At 45.8% G+C, this 23,128-nt stretch overlaps 1 long non-coding RNA gene across 2 annotated transcripts in view; it reads left to right on the top strand.

Moving 5' to 3' along the window:
- The first annotated feature begins 19,465 nt into the window (after nt 1–19,465).
- Nucleotides 19,466–23,128, top strand: part of LOC135361569 (uncharacterized) — a 48,916-nt gene continuing 45,253 nt past the window's right edge. The window contains exon 1 of one of the 2 annotated variants that reach the window (XR_010404997.1): nt 19,466–19,651. This is a non-coding gene — a long non-coding RNA (uncharacterized LOC135361569). Of the gene's footprint in view, nt 19,656–23,128 lie in introns of both variants that reach the window. The other variant, XR_010404998.1, reaches the window with a different exon arrangement.

The following is a 23,128-nucleotide window of genomic DNA, read 5'->3' as shown; positions in this document are numbered from 1 at the left end:
TCAATCCCGGGACTCCAGGATCATGACCTGAGCTGAAGGCAGTAGCTTAACCAACTGAGCCACCCAGGTGCCCCAAGTATTTATTTTCTTAAAGAGAGCACCCAAACCGTACCAGCTATAGACCTCACAGAACATGCATGCATTCCTGGATTCCCTTTTGGCAGGACCCAGAGGTTGGCCCAGAGCTCCCAGGTCATTTCCAGTATCCCAGCAGCTCCTGGCCACACCTGCCCACACCACAAACCCAAGGAGGATGATGTGTGTGTGGTCCTGAATTCCCAGCATAAGTTTCCAGTTCCTTCTTCTTCCACGAGTTTCATTACCCATCCCTTTGAACCAACCACCCTGTGGGGAAGGGTATGTTGACTTGTTTAAGCCAACCATGGCCCATTCTTGGGCTGGGGGTGGGATCAATCCCACTGGAAGCACACACACAGCAGAGAATAAGAGACAGAGGGGATTGTTTTCAAAGGAGACTTGGCATGTTGGTAGAAAGAAGGAGGAGACCAAATGCTGGGCAGAAGCACGACGTATTCCAGTGGGGGGACTCCCCTCGGGTGTAAAATTTAAGGAAGCAGCAAAAACTCAACCACAAGGTAAATAATATTTTAATACAATATTGTTAACTGGCCAAATATAGCCTGCAGGCCAGCCGGCTATTTTTATAAGTGCACTTTTATTACAGTGGCTGAGTTACCTCTTTGGGGAGATAGGCCCTGACCCATCACTGCCTCCAAAATTATTGATGTCTTAAAAGAAACTGTCTGAGCCTGGTGGTCTCTTTTAATCCAATAATTGTGAGATTTTCTTATCCTATGACTCAGCTCTAAATTGGCCTTCTGATTCTGAGAGGTGCAGGAAGGCAGAGGATGCCCCATCTCACTAACAGCTAAGATCATCCCCATATTTTTTTAAAACAGCTTTCTTGAGATATAATTCACACACCGTACATCTCCCCTATTTCAAGCGTCCAATCCAGCGGTTTCTAGTATAGTCACAGATAGGCACCATCATCACCATCATCAATTTCCCCCGCTACATTTTATGGATAACTCCATCCCAAAGAGGCGAAGTGATGAGCCCTCATCCCCATATTAATCGCACAAGCCATTCAGTAACAAATGATTTTGAAGAAATAGGAAGCATATGGAGGGCTCAGACTCAAGCCAAGCTTCTGCTTAAAATCCCTGGCCCCACACCCATGCTGGCGAGGGCAGGCTCATCCAGCTTGCTGTGGGGGCACATGAGGTCTGCTGGAGACACACGGATGGAAAGGCGGGCCTGAGGCAGGTCTTGTTACTCTGCGTGGGTGTGTTGTGGCTTCGGTTACCAAGCCAGACTTTATCCTCCGTGACAGCTCATCCATCATCAGCCCACTCTTACGCTGTCAGAAGGTGTGCCTACAAACAGCCCCAAGTATTGATGAAAGGGAGAAAGGCCTCTCTCCTTCTGGTCACATGTGTGACCCAAAAAACCAGTATTTCATTCACAGGACCAGAGATAACCAGTAGAAGACTAGTAACTCACAGGTAATCCAAACGTGTTCCTTTAAATAACCATCTCTGTTTCCTCCCGAGAAAGGCCTTCCTGGAAATGCCAAGAAGAGCCATCTGTCAGCCCTGTGACACTGAGTGAGTCAACTGGACTCAGTCTCCCCAGGTGTGAGGTGAGAGGCAGGACTTGAGTGCTCCTCTCTGGGGTCCTTGCCAGCTCTGGCATGTTGTAATTCTATCGGGGGGAGGGAGGGTCATTTCCCTCCTTTCTCTTCCCCACAGAGGTAGGCCTCCCCACGACAGCCGTAGCGCCCAGAGGGTTGGGGCAGGAAACATGGTCACAGCAGAAAACCTGTCTATCCTGGCACATGGGACTTACTGCCAAATAAATTTGGGCTTATTTTTTAAAAAAATCTGTCATCTAGTATAATAACTTAATTTTAAATAATCTCAGGAATATATTGCATTTCCAAATTATTTTTTTTCATCATGTTTATTATAGTTTGAGTCCTTCAAGAAACATACCAAGATGGGCTTAGACATGCAAGAGATTTGTTGAGGGAAGCAGCTGTGAGGGAGAAGGAGCAGGAGTGCCCAAGGAGGTAAAGAAAGCTGTTAGGCTGCATTTCAGGCCGGGGGTACAGGAAGACGGGGGAGGAAGAGTCTCAGAAGGTAGCACAGTTCTAAGAACATTTCAGTTAAAGGTAGTTTCCTAGGGCTGCCATAACAAAGGACTATGGACTGGGTGGCTTAACAGAAATTTTCTCACGGTTTTGGAGGCTAGAAGTCTGAGATCAAGGTGTTGGCAGGATCGGTTTCCTTCTAAGGCCTTTCTCCTTGGCTTGTAGGTGGCTGCCTTCTGCCTGTGTCCGTACATCATCTTCCCTCTGTATATGGCTCTTCTGAGAAGGACACCAGTCATTTTGGATTAGGGCCCCCCACAATGACCTCATTTTAGCTTAATTCCCTCTTTAAAGACTCGATCTCCAAATACAGTCATATTCTGAGCTCTGGGGGTTGGGACTTGGACATATGAATTTCAGGGGGACATAATTCAGCCCATCACAGCGTAGGGTATCGTGAAGCCAAAGCTGCCCATCAGAGGAGCCTTGCATCTCACAGCAGTGGGACTCGAGTATCCCCACCATGTTCTGTCATTGGCAGGAAGCAGCCCACGGGAAGCATGGCTTTGTGGGAACACAGTGGCGGATGCAGCTGGGGCCATCAGTTCACTACCCAGTCCGCGGGAGATCTGAGTGGCACATTTCCATGGTCACCACAACATTGAGTCTTCATTTACTAAATTGCTCAAGAAAAATAAATTGACCACCTTTTAGGTAAACTTCGGGAGTAGCAAACTGGTTATATTACAACAAAATTACCAGGGGAGATTTTGATTTTCAGTTCACTTTTCTGGGCCCCATCTCTGCTGGGGGAAGCCATACTTGAGAACAGGTGTGCCAGATGCTGGGGGCGGGTAGGGTGCCGAACAGGACAATCTCTGTCCACCCACCCACTGGGATGGAAGTGACTTCTTCCAAAGCCTCATGCACAGAACAGCAACCACATAAACTTACCACACCCTGGTTAAGTCAGTAACTAGAATCAGCTGGATGCAAGGAAGCATTGTTATGACTGTCAGTAATCAGTAACACATAGAAAGTTTGAGGACTCAGAGACTCAGACGCAATCTGCTTTCTCCCTCAGTGTTCCTGGCCAGGAGCTTAATTTACATGTCTTCAGGCTAAAACCAGATGTGACTCAGCTCAGACTGCAGGGTGATGCCCTGCAAAGGCCAAACCTAAGTAGTAACGAGTTCAGGAACTTGCTGTCCCCGTTTCACCTGGTGGCTCTCTGTCCTGTCTGTGTGCATAGACCTCGAATATCACACAAGCACAATCCCCATCCAGTGTTAAAGGAGCTGACCTCCACCTAAATGTGGAATGTGAAGGCAAGACCCGGCTATCAGTGCCAATTTGCCTTTTTTCCAGACAGATCACTTAGGACAAATTGTTTAATCTCTCGACATCTCAATTTCCTCATCTGTAACTTGGAAATAACCTTGCAAAGTGGTTACGAGGATTAGGAGATCACACAGGTGAGAATGTCTCCTACTATGGTGAGTTCATGGTTGGTATTCTATGGTTCCTCTCTCCAATCACCAGAAAATTATTTTTTCTAGTGTTAGAGCAAAAATTTTGTGGTCAGGACCACTGAGGAAATAAGAAAACTCCAGTTTCCTTTGTCCTTGTTCTCCATTTCTTTTTTTTTTTTTAAGATTTTATTTATTTATTTGACAGAGAGAGAGAGAGACAGCACAAACAGGGGGAGCGGCAGGCAGAGGGAGAGGGAAAAGCAGGCTTCCTGCTGAGCAGGGCACGAGACATGGGGCTTGATCCTGGGACCCAGGGATCATGACCTGAGCCAAAGGCAGATGCTTAACTGACTGGGCCACACAGGCAGGCACCCCTTGTTCTCCATTTCTACTCCATTTATGTACCCAGAGCCTTCAGAGCAGCCAAAACCTACTCTCTGGGAAGGTTCTAATGTCAATCTTTCCCACCTCATGTGATTAACTTCTCTGGACATTTCTTCCAGAAGCATGGCATAATAGCTATTCAGCCTCATCATGGAAAAGACTTTACATCTTGGTAAAGAAAATCACACCAACAGCAAAGACCCTTCTGGTAGCTCTGAATCACACCATATAGGTGTCCCCCCCTCACAGGCGTGGCCTCTGCTGGAATGGCAGCGTAAGTAGGATTATCCTCCCAAGGGGACTGCAAACATTTTTGGTAGGAAACATCTCTCTTCGTTCAAATGAAATCTTACTTTGGATCCCGATGTTTACAAAACAAATGCATACCATATTTTATTAATAGGAATTTATTTTACTTCTAGTTTTGCACATTATAACCTCAAAAATATGAGCAAGAGACCATTTTGGAATTGGAACACTGGTTGCCAATGATACTGTTACCTTCAGTAACTTATTTTGTCATCGTCATTGTTGTTGTTCATTGTTTTTGCTCAGTATCGAGAAAGCCTTGCCACACCGGTAAGTCACTGTTCATGGTTCCAGTCTTTTAACAGCTCTTCTGTCAATCTCAGGACACACTCGTTTCGATAAGACCATCATCAAAGCGCGAAAGATTCTAGATACATAACATATAAAGTATATATTGTATACATGTTAGGTAAGAATATATAGACCAGGCAATAAGCATCCAGCAATCACAAAATGGCTTGAATTATCTCTAACATAATATTTTCACATTGCAACATGTTTGGCACTCACAAATTATTGCACAAGTGAGAGTGAATCCGTAATGAGAGTGTGTGCCAAGCAGATGCATGAAAGGCATAGCCTTTAATCCAGCATGGCACAGAGGAGCTTTGCAATGTACGTACACAGCCCTGGTTTTAAGATCTGAGCAGGGAGGAGTGGCAGCCTTCCAGGGCAGTATGCATCTACAAGGCATTTAAATAATATATGTATGGGGCAGGTGTCCAAACAAGAGTTTTCCAAGGCCACAGAATAAGTTCACATGGAAATATAAATTAATGTGTTCAGATAGACCGTGGTTAAAATTAGAATCCAATGGATTTGATTATTCTTGCTGCCTTTTATTACTCTTAAAGACACTTTCCTATTTTCACGAAATTTGACTTGAGAGTTAGCAGATCCCTCGAAGCATCTCTGTAGGACAGTTTGAAAGCTCCGAATCCCAGTCCAATCCCACCCCAATACATGAGACACGGCCCAGAAAAGCACAGGGTCTTGCCCAGCGCACACAGCCCATTAGCGGCAGACGTAAGAAACTTAAACCTCGGGCTCCTAGGTCAGCGCTCTTAGACATTACACCGAAGTGCCAGGAGGCTGCAGAGCCAGCCCCGCGGGGACGGCAGTGGCAAAAGTCAGCACATAGCCAAGCATGAAATCCTTTTCCCACATGGGAGAGAAAAGTCCTGAAATGAACAGTGGGCTTTATTACTCAGCCTGCAGAGCATGGACAAATAATGGTTGGTTTGGTTTGGTTTAGTCTTTGAGAAAGAGAGAAGCCAAGACACATCACACCAGGGTGTGGAGGTGCTGGGCCTGCGCTGGGAAGCCCTTCAGTAACTAAGGGGGAAGGACGATGCCCACTGTGGCCTATGGCCTGGGACGGAAGGTGGTGGGGTGGGCACCAGGTCTGCGTCTAGACCGACAGAAAACGGTGAGTTCCGGAGGCCTGTGGCAACGATCTCTCCATCTGCCAGGCAGCTACAACAGCTATTTTAAGCGCTGGCTCCAGGCCAGACCTTTATGGATTTCAGCACTAAAATTACGTGTTCTAAAGCTCATCTGTTTTGGACCATAAATGACAAAGAGAGCTATTACAGAATGTCAGATTTGTCCCTCTGTTTGGGACAACGTCCTCTGTCTTAATACTTGTTTGGCCTCTACAAATGATTCATGTGGGGCAGCAGAATTACTGAGTCCCCGTCAGAATAATTCACTCACATTTCTCTCGGCGTTATCGTATGTTCTTCTCTGCGAGAGACAAACACTATTTATGTTTCCCTTTGTACGTGTTAATACTAATGTCACGGATGGGCTGTGTTTTCCCTCTGCTGAGCTGAGACGCGGTAAACACGAGAATAAAAGACGCAGCATTTCCAGTGACTCCGAAGCCCTGTTTTTAAAGGATGAGCCCACATTTCCTTATCATGGAACAAAGGGACGATTATTAAACTTTGAATTAACAAGTGAATCCCACTCCCATCCACGCCTCAACTACTTAACAGGCCTTTCTAGTGCTGCCTCCGTGAAGCTAATTCCCCCTTCCCACCCACAGGCCACTTCTTGCTGCCCCAGGCCCAGGAAGCAACGCTGCACCTTCCTTGGGTCTCAGACTTCCCGTCCTTCAGGCAAATAACTGTCATTTTATCCCTGTGTAATGTGAGCATCTTAGCCAGGGAACAAAGAACAGAAACCCTCTCACACTAGCTCAACAAAAACAGGGACATTTTGCAGGAACCTGGGGTGTCTCTCAGGAAGCTGAGCTCTTGAGGAGATGGGCCATACCTGGGGGAGCACGGGGAGTGGCCACATTCCTTGGGCTCTTCTCTAAAGAGGTGCATTTTCAACCATTCAAGGGGACTTGTTGGTAGGAATGTCTTTCAGCTTCTATTAGAAGGTTAGAGGAAAAAGTGTGATACAGAGTCGCTGGGTCTAACAACTTACACGCCAATGGTCAGATCTTGATGTAGGGAAGGTGGTCAGATGGTGGTACACAGTGTCCATAGATCTACTAGCCAGTATTTCAGGAGCAGTCCAGCCCCAAGCTCACCACGAGACACTAAGGCTCAGATTTATTGGTGTGTTGGTGCCCCCCAGGGTTAGACTGTGGGTACACTCTCAGCTCGAGGAACCCCAAACTGCCTCGAATACAGCCTCTGGGATGTTCTCCAGTGTGTCAAAGTCCCTTTAACTTGTAGCACCCCAAATGGAACCCAGTGCTCCAGACGTTGTCTGCCTTGCAAAATAAAGAACAGAATATTTTCCATCCGAACACCACACTCAAATTTTTTAAAAATGTCATTAACTTATTTTCTGGTTATTGAATACTATTACTTCCAACAATATTCTGAGGTTTAAATTCACTTTTCTGGAAGCCAGGACATAGTTGACTTGCACAGATCTAGTTATCAGTTAAACCCCTACCTCACCAGTACGTGGACTGCTCTCATGCCTTGTCTACTAGGACAGTTAATGTTGAAAATCTAAATGCAAAGATTTATTTACATTTATATCCATGACATTCCACCTTGCTGAACTTATTTTGTGTCTTCCTTCTACATCAAACTCACTATCTCATTCATCTTTATGACCTCAAATTTGACAAGACGTATAGTGTGCATCCAAGTCATTGATGGGAACATTGAACATGACTAAGGTCAAAACTTGACAGAATGCATCTAGAACTCTTCTTTCAGTTCTGTCATATACTCTTTAATCGATAGTATTGTAGGTTCCATCTTTCAAAAAGCTAGACTACTTTCTCTCATAATTCAATGTCCTAATCTTGTCCCCAAATTATTATTGAAGAGTCTAATGCCTCTTTACAATCCAGATACGCCATGCCTGTTGCATACCCCTGATCTCACCTGCCAACAGTCCTATTTAAAAGGGAGTTAAAGATCAGTGGGCATGATTTACAATGAATCACTGATGCTCTTGGTGGATTTCTACTCACTGCACTGAGAGTTCACAAAGGATCCATTTAACAGTTAGACTCTATCTTCTAGACTCTACCTTCTTTCCTTTATTGACAATTAGGATGGTGTTTTCCTATCTCCCACCTTTTACTGCTTTCCTGTTTTCCATGATTCTGACAGGCATGCTAGTCTATTTACATGTTATTTACCTGAACTACAAGATGAACTTATTCCAAACAATTAGGTATTTCTTCCCATTTCTTTCCCTTATATTGGGCTTTAATTTCCTGGTCCCCATGTTTTTCATTCTGCAGATCATTAACCTTGATAGAAAACAGTTGTGTTTTCTCTTTGATTCCTGTAAGCATTATATCATCTGCCCTAAGCTATTGCCTTCGTGGTTCTTCCCGCTCTGAACCAAAAAAAAGTCATTATGTTTCTTCAAGCCTAAGTTCATCCTGGACTTTAGTCATCCCAACTCTTTCTTTACAAATTTATTTATTCATTCATCAGTTGCACAAACTTATCTTAGGAAATCCACAATGAGGCAAGCCCTGACTTGGACATCCCGAGTGGGATGAATTATAGCCCTGTTCTCATAGAGCAAACACTTTATAGGCAGGGGGACACAGTCTGGTATTTAACTTACTCATAGTTCAATCAACATTTCTCTATCATTTTCCAGTTAAGATAATTAAGTAATTACATCCTAGTGATGTATTCTCTTTTTGCCAAATTTGGAGATTTGCATATTTGCGACTACACACTTGCTTAGCAACCACAGAATAACAGATCATTTCTCTGGATATAATTAGGAAAAAAACAAAAACAAAAACAAAACAGTTTGCCCAAAGGAAAATATGTCAGGGCAGGAGTAAAGGTATTTACAAAGCATTCTGGGGAGACATTGAAAATGACAAGGAGAAGAAAACCATGGCAAATTATAACTGCATTCCCCTATTCATAAGAAGGAAGAGAGTGAAGGCATGCATTTAAGTGGGTTTCTGGGACAAGGCGGTGTTGATGACAAGGGTCACCGACTTCAAGTCATAAAATCAGACAAGGAAAACAAAACACCTCCAGGCATGCATATAAAGTAAATGCACAGACAAGCTTATCATTGAAACTGCAGTGGAGGCAGATTCTAAATCATTTCTAAGGAATTATTACTTAATAGGTACAAAAATAGTACTGAAGGTTTAGTAATGGTACAGTTCTTATTTTATTTTTAGTTAAACATAAAAATGAAAATAAGGATGTTTTTAGATCTGTGACCTCAGTGTCTCCAATTCTATGTTTCTCATAGGCCTTAGGTAAGTTATTTAAGTGCAAAAGCCTCATCTCCCATCCCAGGGATTCCCAGGCACCTAGTTTTCGGGCTTAAGGAATCCCTCCTGATGTGGGCATTGTTGATGGAGGAACTAACGAGGATCAGGTGAGGGAAGAAGCTTCTGGGGGGCCTGCAGCATTTAAAATAGACCTTCACGGATGAGTGGGAGACGACGGGCTAGGGAAAGGGCACCCTGGGCGGAGGCCCTGGCTTGTGCTAAGGCACGTAGGGAGTACTCATGGCATATGATGGGAAAGGCCAAGAGCCAACCAAGGGAAGAAGAGGAAGTGGGGGGAGGCCAGGCAGTGGAACTGCGCCAATCTCTGAAGGGCATCAAACATCACACAGGGAGCCGGGATGGAATTCTTTCCCAAAGCAGAGGGGAGCTAATACATGGTGAGCAGGGTAGTCAATCAGGAGAGGGCTTATGATTTCAAAGGACAGGGAAGGAGACAATTGGCAACATGGGCTCTCTGGGGACGTTCTCTGGGAGGCTCTGTCCTCTGCTTTTGTGCATCTCTCCCTCTTTTTTTTTCTTACTTTTTTTTTTATGTTATGTTAGTCACCATACATCTCTTTTGCATATTGTCTTTAGGACACCATTGACAGTTTATTAGGCTAGCCATAAAATAGGAATTTACTCAGTTCTGACTCTAAGAAGCCACCGATCGATCACTCTTTCTGGCTGCAGTTTCTCTATCTGTTCAACCTGGCCATAATCCATCCCCTAGCTACTTCAGAGCCCAGAAGAGCTACCATAGTTTGGACATCTTACAGTGTGTGGTCAGTGTAGGCATGCAGTATCTCATTCAATCCTCTCAACAACCTCACCAGGAATGAACTGTTAATATGCCCACTAGACAGATGCAGAGACTGAGGTTCATGGAGGGGATGTGTCTGCCCTTAGGTCTTACCGATAGATGCACGCATAGCCAGGAGAGCCCTTTGCTAAGTTTCCCCAGTCATTCCAGGGGTGATCATGGTCAGGATCCATATGCCCCTTGGATTCTAGGTATTGCTAGGGTTGTAAGGAGCCGTCGGAAGACCCTTCCATCACCCCAACGAAAGTTTCACCTTCTTCACAAGGTGCTTCCCTTCTCTCTCCCATCGAGCTGGTGTTGCCATGCTGTGTTTGGAATATGGGGTTACTGATTGTAATCACAACCCCTCTCAGGCCTTTCCAGAATTCCACAGTTTGGGAAACATAATTAAGCTCTCACCTTCGGCAATGCTGTGACCCCACTTGCCCTCCGTTAGTTGGGTGATTTAGAAATGTGTTGTTCTTTTTTTCCTTTTTTTTAAAGATTTTATTTATTTGTTTGAGAGAGAGAGCATGAGAGGGAGGAGGGTCAGAGGAAGAAGCAGACTCCCTGCTGAGCAGGGAGCCCGATGCGGGATTCGATCCTGGGACTCCAGGATCATGACCTGAGCCGAAGGCAGGCAGTCGCTTAACCAACTGAGCCACCCAGGCGCCCGGCATTTTACTTACTTTAGATAGTGATAAAGGATTCTGCCACCTATTACTTATTTGGCTTGGCTTTTATTTTTTTTATTTTTATTTTTTATTTTTTTAAAGATTATTTATTTGAGAGAGTGAGAATGAGAGAGAGAGTACATGACGGGGGGAGGGTCAGAGGGAGAAGCAGACGCCCCACCGAGCAGGGAGCCTGACGCGGGACTCGATCCCAGGACTCCAGGCAGTCGCCCAACCGACTGAGCCACCCAGGCGCCCCGAAATGTGTGGTTCTTATGGTAATTCACGCCTGTGCTATTGTGTGCAGCCTTTGGCCCCGACTTCCTGTTAGTGCGCTGCTCTTATTTTCATCTGAACTGGGATTAAATGACTTAGCCCGGAGCAAACACAGAACCCAAAGTCCCTGGGAACCCTGGGGCAGAACTGGTCAAATGGGTTTGAATTTATGGTGTTTTCCTTTGATGGAAGATAAGGTAACATAATGATACAATTAGGAGATGGCTGTGGTGTGATGGGAAGAATGTAACAGCTGAAGGAAGAAAACTTCCCCTCTTTCTGCTGAATGTGGAGTTGTCTTGTTAATTGAGATATAATTCACATACCATAAAATCCCCCCTTTAAAGGGTATGATTCTGTCGTTCTTAGTATATTCGAAAAGTTGTGCCACCGTCACCACTCTCAAATCCCAGGACATTTTCTCACTCCAAAAAGTAACTCCACACCCATTAGCGATCACTCCCCATGGCCCCTCACTTGGTGCCAACACCCCCATCTAGACTTGTTCGCTCCCCCACAACTTCCCTCTCCCTGAGTCCCCCCAGGCATCACCAGCTAGGTGACTGATGGGAGATGAGGTCCCTTGGGCCGAGCACAAGGCCAGCATGCCTGTCATTTCATTCACCATGAGGATGACTCCCTGCCATGTCACCCACAGCAAAGCCCCCGGACCTCGCTACCACTGACCCCAGAGGGAACGGGTATAGAAGCAGCCAGAGAGGGCCGGGGAGCCCTGAGTGGGAGCTGCCCCGCACCCCTTGATTCTCTGTAGCCCAGCCACGCACAGGAAATGGGCTCTCCAGGGTCTGTCAGGTCAGCCTGAGGGAGGAGGAATGCTGCTGTGCACCTCACCTAGAGTGCAAGTGTCACCCTCCGATCTTGCACACGCTTCCTGCTTCCGGCATTGCTCCCGTTAAAAGGAACACTTATGCCCCAGCCCACGTTTTCATGGAGGGGAGGGGATTCACGCTCTAAAGCCTAAGGAGGCACAGCATGCAAGGGACACGGCTCTCCAGCCTCTCACTGCCTCCTTCCCAGGGGAGGAGGGACTTAATACCACCTTAAAAATGTGTTAATACAATACAATACAATATAATATAATATATATTGTAGTATGTATAATATATAGTGTAACATGTATAACATGTATATAGTATATATTTCTATCTGTATTTGTTATTGTCTGTTCCTCCACTAGAACATAGTGTCCAATAGAGCTGAGAGTTGGTTTCTCCCCCTCACTGTTCCAAGCCTAGAATTGTGCTGGCGACAAAGTAGATGCTGTATAAATATGTGTCAAATAAACAAAGGAAAGAAGGTCAGGATAGTGGAAAAGTGGCATGAAGTCAAAGGCCAAAATTTAACCCGGAAGTGCTTGTCACTGATTGAGAAGCTTTGAATGTCAAGGCTCATATTTCTTTACAAATCATATTTTTATCACATTTTCAGATTTTCTATTTCATGGACACTTAACAGGCCCAGCCCCACAGCCAGTGGCTGCTTCCATATGCTGGCCACCCTCCTGGTCTCAGGATTTAGCTTTTGACCCTGGCCACCCATCCTCAGGTGAACCAAAGGACCCCTCAGAGACTCCAAGCAGACCCCTAGTGGAGACTCTCAGCTTTTCCTCCCTGGCATTTCTGGTTCCTGTCTCAGCATGACAGGCATGGGCCAGTGAGTCGTTCCCCTAGGGCAGGCCTCTATAAGGGTACTGAAACCCCACCAGAAATGCCTTGCCTCATAGTGGATGCAACTCCGAACTGTCTGTAGTTATAAGCTGCTTGATGTAGGATATAAAACCCCAACGGGCATGCTCTGGCAACAAAAGGTAATAAATACTTTAGCTCACTTCAGAGTTTTGCTTTGCCGAGTGAGGCCTACAAGTTTGGATCCGGAGCTGAATTGCCCAAACCAGAGAGGAGAGTCTCTTAGTGGTGACAGACCTGCCTCGTTGCTCTTCCCCAGGCAGGCCACTCCTCTAAATGAGTGCTCAACAACTCTTCGAAGGGGCTCTGCACTGTTGTCCTGCCCAGGGTGCCCATGTACCTCAGTTCAATCTTGCCCCCTCCCCTAATGTGTATCCCTAAATGTGCCATCCCTCTGAATCCATCGTAACTTCCAAACTTGCCCCCAGCCCCATGGTGGTCTCCAGTATGAAGAGCTACCACTGAGTAAGAATGACATTTGTTTTAGCCAAATTTCCCCCAAATGGAAAAGGAATCCAATTTATGTGTGATACCATGCAAGGGCATCCCAGGTTCAGCCTCAAATTTCATTTCAAGGGTTCCTAATGAGCATTTGGGCAATTCACACCAAGTCTTTTATTCAATGGGACCTTTGTCTCTTAACATCTGCGGTAACCTAGGCAACCCAAATGTAAAAAGAGAAAGTAAAGGCCATGTGGAAGCTGGGTCGCTGTCTCTTAATGGTATTGATTCAGCATAGAATCTAGGTCAATGACGTTTTGCCACGGTTGACATTGGGGTAGAGCCATTCATTAGACATGGAGCCCTAGGCAAGGTTGATTTTCTTGACCTCTCTAAACGAACACATTTCTCCTCATCCCTGCCAAACAGAGTGGAAAAACACTTTTAGAAGTTGGTCTACCAACATTAGCCTTAACAGGCTGGGCGACCTACTTCGCACCGGGTGTCTTGGCCACCAGTTGCCCAAGGGCATCTGGATGGTTGGTCCATAGCCACCACCATGGGTTTGTTTATAACGGGGCGTTTTCAGGATAGAGGCTCTTTCTCTTTCTCCCTTACCTAAACAGCAGAACAATAACCAGAGTATGCTTAACAACAAAAGAATGAGGGTAAGCAAATTTGACTTTAAGGTCATGACGTCCAACAGGGTAAAGCATCTTGGTCTTGCAGGTGGTTTCAAGCAGGTTTGAACCATACCTGGTGCCCCAAGGTCAGGCTGAACTCCCTGACATCGGCCCCGCGGACATACAAGGAGAGTCTGCTAGACTAGGAAGTATTTTTGCCACTCAGGCAAATGTACCAAAAAAATCTGCTCCGGAAAATGTGATTGTAACAAACATTGCTTTGTGTCATCGGTCTTTTTTTTAAAAATTTTTTTAAGATTTTATTTATTTGCGAGAGAGAGAATGAGAGACAGAGAGCATGAGAGGGAGGAGGGTCAGAGGGAGGAGCAGACTCCCCGCTGAGCAGGGAGCCCGATGCGGGACTCGATCCCGGGACTCCAGGATCACGACCCGAGCCGAAGGCAGTCGCCCAACCGACTGAGCCACCCAGGCGCTCAGAAATGTATCATTCTTTTTTTAAAGATTTTATTTATTTATTTCAGAGAGAGAGAATGAGAGAGAGAGAGCACATGAGAGGGGGGAGGGTCAGAGGGAGAAGCAGACTCCCTGCCGAGCAGGGAGCCCGATGCGGGACTCGATCCCGGGACTCCAGGACCATGACCTGAGCCGAAGGCAGTCGCTTAACCAACTGAGCCACCCAGGCGCCCCTGTGTCATCGGTCTTCTAGCAGGCAGCAAGGTTCCTATAACCCTCCTTTAACAAAACCATATGGGCTATTAAGAGCAATTTTTAATGAAGTCAGTCCAAGTCCACAAATACTGCATCACCCAAAAATGCAACTTCTGGTTTTCCAGGAAAGGTTACTAACATTTGCCAGGATGTCTTGTTACAAGGTTGCTTTTTTCCTTGATGATTCAGGTCAAGCAGACTTCCTGATTCCCACCCCCCTGGGTAGAACTGACTACTTTGTTCACGTGATAACCTGCACATGCCTTTATTGAAGTGCACGCTGCTGATGCATCCAGTTTTATCCATGTCTGTCTCCCCTACTGTTGCGTGTACTGATTGAGAGTCAAGGTCATATTTTGATCATCTTTTCTTCTCAGTGCTTAGTATAGAGCCTGGTACAAAGCTGGCACCAGATATTTGTTTGTTGAATAAGTACATGAATAAAGTCTTGTGGAAGGATGCATCCTGTATGGTTTCTGCACTCAGCTAAATTTCTTACATTAACCAAACCATGACCAATAATCAGGATTAAAAAAAGGTAAAATACAGACAACTTTAACTCCCTGATTCCTGTTCGGCCCACAAATTTTTCTTCCAAATACCATTTTCCTTCAAAGAACATTAATTTTTTTAGATCCTTTGGAGAGTTTATATTCTTATAAAGCTGAAGTTATGCAGCAATGAGTATAATCAACAGTGCAAGAAGAAACTATATTTTTGTCCAAGCTTTGAAACTAATAAATTCTGTCACATTAGGAAAGTCTGCTTCCTCACCTGTTGAGTACAACTAGGGGTGGCACATGGGTTTCATTTCAAGGATCAACTCCAATCAATTGGTAGTGATCATATAAAACACCATGTTGAGTTCAGTGGGAAAGAAACCTGGGATTGATTAGTGATGTCTGCCATGGGTGCCAGTGGAAAGAATGTTGGAAAATAGGCTAGGTATTTGCCATCCTGGTGTAAATGATCTCAAGCATCCCTTTCCAGCTCTAAGCTTCTGATTTATATTCCAGTAGTTCATAGACTACCCAGCATCATTTAACATTTATAGTATCCTTGTTGTATATGGCCAGGATGTGCTTAGGGTTTACTAGACCCTGGTACTGTGTAAAGTGCTTCACATGGATTGTCTCATTTCATCCTCAAAACAATGCTATGGGGCCCATGCTATCATTGTTCACACTATACAGGGTGAGGAACTTGAAACCAAAGAAGCTGAATGGCTTGCAAGGTCACATGACTGTAATAGTGAAATCAGAATTCACACTCTGAGATTCTTTCTCAGAGTTCTTAATGAGTTTCTCAGAGTTCCAAACCACAATGTTGAGGTAGCTGTTCCATGTTGGCTCCTTTCTAGACAGAAAGACTAAAAGTCTGCAAAAGAAAAAAAAAGTAAGCATACTAAGGGGTTAGGAAACTGCCTGTATTTTACTGACAATGATTTTGCAACCATAAGTAACACAGGGCAGTACAACTCTTGACTGTTCCTGAATCACTGATTTTATGGGCAAGCTTTTGAAATGCATGGTTCCCTGGGAAAATTCAGACACATAATCATTTTTCAGTAGTATTAATGAGTTAATGAAGTTGGGATATTTTAGATAAAATGAAACAGGAAATCACTCCTTATCTGCCTTTTATATATGGAGAGGATGGTTAAGAACTTCGTTTGGGGCCTTGATGCACATAGGTGGTTCTTTGAGGCAGTTGATCAGCAGCTTCCATTACACATTACTTTTGCCCTCTCTCTGTTCCCCAATCCCTGACACTCAGCAGATGATCTCCTGTCTGATTGGTCCACTCTGTTCCTAGTCCTTTACTCCAAGTAGATTCACCTGTGCATTATGCTCCTGCCAGTCCGTAAAGGCCAGTCTAACCCACCAGCAGCTTTTCTAGGCTCAGATCAGAAGAGACTTCACAGAATTGACCATGATGAGTTTACCAGAGATGGCTATATAGGACCGTCCCCAAATTCAACTGACCAATAGGTAAGGCAAGGGATCCGGTCACACTTCCTTCCACTGAAGGCTGAATAGCACCTTCTCCCAACCAGCAAAGGTTAGAAAAAGGCATTTCCCCTGATGCCCAGCAGGTAAAAGGATATGCAAACCATTTCACAGAAAAAGGTAATACCTTTAGTTGTATTTGTACATGAATTTTCTTGTATCTTCACTCCATTCCCTCCTCTTTATCCAAGACTAACTTTTGTATCATCCATGCTCTGGACCTCATCTTTTGAAAGAACTTCTTCCCTTTTATGTTTTATGTTAATTTCCAATTACTCATTAACTACATGAGTGGATTCTTTGTGTAAGAAATTAAGATGCTGGGGCGCCTGGGTGGCTCAGTCGTTAAGCGTCTGCCTTCGGCTCAGGTCATGATCCCAGGGTCCTGGGATCGAGCCCCGCATCAGGCTCCCAGCTCAGCGGGAAGCCTGCTTCTCCCTTGCCCATTCCCCCTGCTTGTATTCCTGCTCTTGCTATCTCTGTCTCTGTCAAATAAATAAATAAAATCTTTAAAAAAAAAAAAAGAAATTAAGATGGTGCAGATAAGTTGAAGTCAGGTAAGTTGTTGAAAAATACGTATCTTGAAGGAGGGGCCGGGGAATAGCAGCTTGACTGGTAATTGAAGCTGTTGCCATTGGTGAGACTCTGGAGAGAATTTTCTCCTCGATCTTAAACCCTTTTAAAAATAGTATCTTCCCCTTGGCATAAATAGCTCTCAGTCACTCTCATTTTCAGAAACAAAGCCAACAAACAAAACCGAAACAACTCCCATTCCCCTAAATCCTCCCTCGGTTAGCACCTCTTTCCCCCTTAGCCTCCCATTCACTGCTTTTAGGGCTTTGCCTGTGTCTTCCAACTTTTGCAGTTCCACCGCCATATGTCTTCCTATTGTTGGCGTTGGGTTAGATCCGATGACAAAGAGCACACACACCAAGAGCTGAAGTAAAAACCCAAGCATATCTTATTGCTGCCTTCCACTGACTCTTGACCCAGAGAGCTGGGAGTAGGGTTAGGGAAGCCAGAAGGCACATGGGCAGTTGTACCTATGGGGCTGGTATTCTCAGCTAGACCAGCTGTGGGGCCCCTGAAGGTGAGGAGTGGCTTCTTCCCTAGGAGACAGGGAATGTTTGCACCCCGAGTTGCCAGCATCGGCAGCACTTATCAAACTCAGAGCTGCTCATCGTTGGGCACTTTCTTGGTTAAGAGCTTATCTGGTGTAGGGGCGCCTGGGTGGCTCAGTCGTTAAGCGTCTGCCTTCGGCTCAGGTCATGATTCCAGGGTCCTAGGATCGAGTCCCGCGTCCGGCTCCTGGCTCGGCGGGGAGCCTGCTTCTCCCTCTCCCACTCCCCCTGCTTGTGTTCACTCTCTCGCTGTGTCTCTCTCTGTCAGATAAATAAATAGAATCTTAAAAAAAAAAAAACCAAAAACAGCTTATCTGGTGTAACTGTGACACTAGCAGACGTACCCAGCAAGCTTGCGTCTCTACTCCACCCCAGTCAGTCAGTCACACGTCTGTGTTCATGCTGACGTCATCATGTATCCTCTGAATTAACGTGTTTCTATCTTTAAGCTTAAGATCCTTCTAACTTAGTTGGGTGACCCTCTAAAAGCAGTCTCAAAATATGAGGTATTAAGCCAGCAAATCCCTGGACCAAAAGGAAAAGCCCAACATTTCCCAACTGTATCATTCTATATGCACACAAACAAACAAGTCAGGAAGACATTGTCTTTATAAAAGGATAGCAATCCAGTTGTCTTGACACAATTTAATAAATGTTACTCATCCTCCCAAAGATGTAAAATGTTTCCTTTACCATAAACCTCATTTTCAAATCTGCGAGGCTCTGTTTTTGTTTTTGTTTTAGGTTCTTCGATCTCTAATCCAGTCCAATGTCAATACCACACTGTTTTACTTGCTATAATTTATTTCATCTTGATATTTGGTAGGGTAAGCCCCCCTTTATTGTTCTTTTTTGCAAAAATATTTTGGAGGGAGAAACTAGTCCACATGTTTTCTCTTCCATATGAATGAGAGAATTAGCTCATTGATTTCTATTAAGTATTCCTTTGGAATGAGCTAAAGGGACATACCAAATCAGTGAGGATGAGCGGGGCTTTCTAATATTCCACTATTGGAGATAACTGGATAGTCATATGGAAAAAAGATTAAATTATATACATTTTTCTGTTTATCAGGATACTTCCAAGGTGGATTAGAGTTTTAATGTAGAAGTAAAGTGACTCAGGCCCTGCCTCCAACCCCAGGGGGGCAGACAAACATCGACGTGTGTGGTTGCAGCAAAAGCTGTAATGCAGGTTTGTACCAAGCCCCATGGGAACCCACGAGGGCGTGCCAGCCCCACCTGGGAGCACGGTGAAAGCTTCATAGCACCTCGGTGTCACCAGTAAGAAAGGCTTAGGAGAGGGGAAGGTCTGGCAAGCAGAGGCAAACATGTGGAGATGTAAAGGACACCTGCAAGGTCAGGGAATGGCAGAGAGGGAAGAACACGTGGTCGAGAGGACAGTGGTGGAGAGAGGTGGAGAGGTGGAGAGAGGGTTAGGCTGGGCTAGCTCACCAAGGGCTTTGAGCCCAGACTGAACTGAAGAGCTCATCAGCAAGCTGGGTCCAGAGTCTGTGTCTCAGCATTCACCCAGGAGGCCTTGGGAACATGAGAAAACCTTAGCTGTCCCCCTGATCAGCTGTTGCAGTTAGTTCAGTGCAGATCAGAGAGAGGAACGGGCCTCCACCCTGACACTCTCAAGGCTCCCCCTACCCGCCCCCTGTTTGGTCTCAGTAGAAATCCAACAGAAGTGACAGGGCCTCTGCAGCATCCCCACCACCTCCTCGAGTGGGTACAACCTGGCCTGAGTGCTTGTTCCCTCTGCAGACTTCAGCACTATACCGATAATCAGGAGACACTGGGGATTTTCCTCTGGGTTCAAAACACTTCAGTTTCACCTAGTACCAGCACTGGCCAGGTCTCAAAGTCTGGAGCCATCCACAAACAGGTCCATTCAGATAACTGCTCTGCGCTCCCTTCCCCCCTTAAACTAACAAAAACACTCTTATCTTCCAGCCAAAAAAAAACACATCATCATCCAAACGCACCAACTTCCTATTTTTCCTGGCCGGCAGCCCCTTCTTCTTCATCGCCTCGGCCCGGTTTCCCAGCAGCAGTCAGCCGGCTCGGACGGCAGGGAGGCTCTACCCCAGGGAGCGCAGGACGCGAAGCGCAGGCGGAGAGGCGCTGCGGGCAGAGCGGGGCCCCTCCAAGTGCTCTGAGAGCCAGAGGCATTTCTTTCAAACCTTGGCTGCAGTCACTGCGTGTCACCTGCGATCAACACGTCAGAGCTGACAAAGCTGTTTCCGTACGTATGTATTACTTCTTTTCATCCTTGCCACCGCCTCGGGAGGCAGGATCTGATTTTTGTTTCAAGGATGAGGAAACCGAAATTCAGAGAATTTGAATGGTTTTCTGCAGATCACTCGGCAGAGTCTGGAATTGAATTTATGATTTCTGACTAAATCCTGGGGCGCTGGCCCTATGCTGGGCATCCCAGAAAGGATAGATGGCTTTGAAAAGCCCCAGAAGATGTGTGTGATGGTACTCAGACACGCGCGCGCGTGCACGCGCACACACACGCACCCGCCCCCACCCCCATACACACACAACAATCGTGGGGCCTAATCCACTTTAAGAAACTCATCAAATAGTTATATATATACACAATGGAATATTATGCAGCCATCAAAAGGAATGAGATCTTGCCATTTGCAATGACGTGGATGGAACTGGAGGGTATTATGTTGAGTGAAATAAGTCAAACAGAGAAAGACATGTATCATATGATCTCACTGATATGAGGAATTCTTAATCGCAGGAAACAAACTGAGTGTTATTGGAGTGGGGGGTGGGGTGGGAGGGATGGGGTGACCGGGTGATAGACACTGGGGAGGGTATGTGCTCTGGTAAGCGCTGTGGATTGTGCAAGACTGTTGAAACTCAGATCTGTACCTCTGAAACAAATAATGCAATATATGTTAAGAGAAAAAAAAAAGAAGAAGAAGGTAGCGGGAGGGGAAGAATGAAGCAGGGGAAATCGGAGGGGTAGAGGAACCATGAAAGACTATGGACTCTGAGAAACAAACTGAGGGTTCTAGAGGGGAGGGGGGTGGGGGGATGGGTTAGCCTGGTGGTGGGTATTGAGGAGGGCACATTCTGCATGGAGCACTGGGTGTTATGCACAAACAATGAATCATGGAACACTTCATCTAAAACTAATGATGTAATGTATGGGGATTAACATAAGAATAAAAAAAAAATAGAGAAACTCATCAAATAGCCAAAGCACTTAGCAATGTATCTGACACCATACAGTGCCTCCCCTGGGAAGGAGACTACCTTAAGATCACCATCCACTTTTGTGAACGAACTTGACAGCAATTTGTCACGCTGAATAGTACTAATTTGCTTGCAAGTGTGCTGATCTCATCAGGCTGTGAGCTGGTCAGGGCTCCACAGTGCGTAGCATACGGTTGATCTTTAAAACACATTTTCGGGGTGCCTGGGTGGCTCAGTCCTTAAGCGTCTGCCTTCGGCTCAGGTCATGATCTCAGTGTCCTGGGATCGAGCCCCGCATCGGGCTCCCTGCTCCACAGGAAGCCTGCTTCTCCCTCTCCCACTCCCCCTGCTTGTGTTCCCTCTCTTGCTGTGTCTCTCTCTGTCAAATAAATAAATAAAATCTTTTTAAAAACACATTTTAAAGAAAAAGAATGAGTATGAGAGGCATCAGGACAGAGAAACTCCCACTTCGGTCACCTTCTTCCAGCACATATGCTGATATTAATTCTGCTCGGTTAATAATATGCTCATGACTCGCCAGTCAGTCAGGCTCTGTAGGAGGGGGGACATAGAGCAAATGGGCAGAGATGGAGTGAGGTGCATCAGGTGCATCCGCAGTGGCGCACTAGGTGCCAAATGCTGGTGGGAAGACAATACTGAGACAGGTAGTTCAGCAGGAGGCACCTGGGAGTGAGCAGGCAAAAGCCCTAAATGGAAATGTGGCAGAGCTGATGGGCAATGCTAAGAAGGCCGTGCTGTGACAGCATCTGGCCTGGAAATGGACAAGCTAGGCAGTCTGCCCCGACTGTCTAAGTTCCAATGGGCTCCCCTCCAAGGGGGGTTGGGTTCTATCTAGTCTCCTCTTACTGCGCATCATCCTGAAGGTGTTCTGCTCCCTCCAGCCCACCGCTCTAAGAGCAAACGTGTGCATGCGATGAAGCCATGGGTAGGAGGAGAGCCTGGGATGAAGAGAAAAGAAACAAATTATTGATAATCCCTTCAAATTGCTCTATGCATCGTGGCCTGTCCTGTCCTCTCATTGAAGTCACGGCAGCAACAGTGAGTGGGAAACTAAACAATTAAAAAAAAAAAATAGTCAGCTTAGGGATGCCTGGGTGGCTCAGTTGGTTAAGCATCTGCCTTTGGCTCAGGTCATGATCTCAGGGTCTTGGGATTGAGTCCCACATCAGGCTTCCTGCTCAGGGGGAGCCTGCTTCTCCCTCTGCCTACTGCTCCCCCTGCTTGTGCTCTCTCTCTCTCTCAAATAAATAAATAAAATCTTAAAAATAAAAAAGCCAGTTGGGAGCAAAGTAGAACAGAAATCAGTTATACCTTGCTAGGTAATTAGGAGGGTCATTAATTTTTCCTTCATCTCCGTATTAAAAAGAAATGCGTCTGCCAGTTGCTTGGTTAGTGAGGAGTCATGGAGACACATGCTGTAAGTGCCTGAGACAACGGCTTCTTGTCAGATTCCAGACCCATGAGAGAATAGCCTGGGAGGACTCCCCCTGAGCCACCAGGGGAGGCTCCATTTGGTGAGCGGGTGTACTGTTGGTCTGGCACAGTCCAGGTAAATATCGGCAACGCAGGAGAAGCAAGGATGCTCATGTTAAACTGTCTGCGCATCCCAACTAGTAAGTGGAGTCTGGAGACCAGTGGGGGCGCACATATGAGACAGGCAGAGTCTCTCCTCCAGTTCTGGGCCAAAGTCTCTTGAAGAGAAAAGGGTTCTGGGCAATTTACTAGGAGAGAGGTTCACATATAGAGTCCAAGGTCAAGGCTCAGTGATAAGAACAAAACATATGGGAGGGGGAAGGCACTTTCTCATGGGGGTAGGGGTGTCTCAATGCCCAGAACACAAAGCTAAAGCTGATTGAAAATCACCTGCCTCCATCTGGATTGGACCAGGTAATTGCGGGTGAGGTGAGTCCTGTGTATGGGAATCAAGGGAGCCCCAGCTATGGAAGGAGAAGGAATTACAGAGGCTGGAACCCAGGTAGGAACTGACATTATTGGATGATCTCATTGTCACCACTGAGCTAAAACCCATTTGTAAAATTAGGCTAGTACTGACTTACTTTTCTTCCCAGAATTCAATTTCTTTCATGGCGTCACACATGATGGGATTTTAGGGACACTGGGACAGCTGCCTCCACAACCTCCTTCCCTGAGATCAAATAAGGAAATGGAGGCATTGGTGACAACAGCTTCCATTGCGCCAGGAAAGGTGAAAGTCTCAACACAGACTAAGAAGGGAAGCCAGGGCACTTTATTTTGTTTTGTTTTGTTTTTATTTAAATTTCAGTTAGTTTTAACATGCAGTGTGATATTAGTTTCAAGTGTACAATATAATGATTCAACACTTCCATACAACACCCAGGCCTCATCACAACAAGTGTACTCCTTCATCCCCATCACCTGTTTCATTCATCCTCCCCGGGCCCCCCTTCGCAACTGGTAACCATCAGTTTGTTCTCTGGAGTTAAGAGTCTATTTCTTGCTT

The sequence above is a fragment of the Mirounga angustirostris genome, unplaced genomic scaffold (assembly GCF_029215605.1).
Source record: "Mirounga angustirostris isolate CCGP_5_RB_7025 unplaced genomic scaffold, mMirAng1.0.hap1 SCAF_9, whole genome shotgun sequence".
Taxonomy (NCBI): Eukaryota; Metazoa; Chordata; class Mammalia; order Carnivora; family Phocidae; genus Mirounga; species Mirounga angustirostris.
Note: the sequence above shows the minus strand (reverse complement) of the source record. Positions and strands in the feature narration are given on the sequence as shown.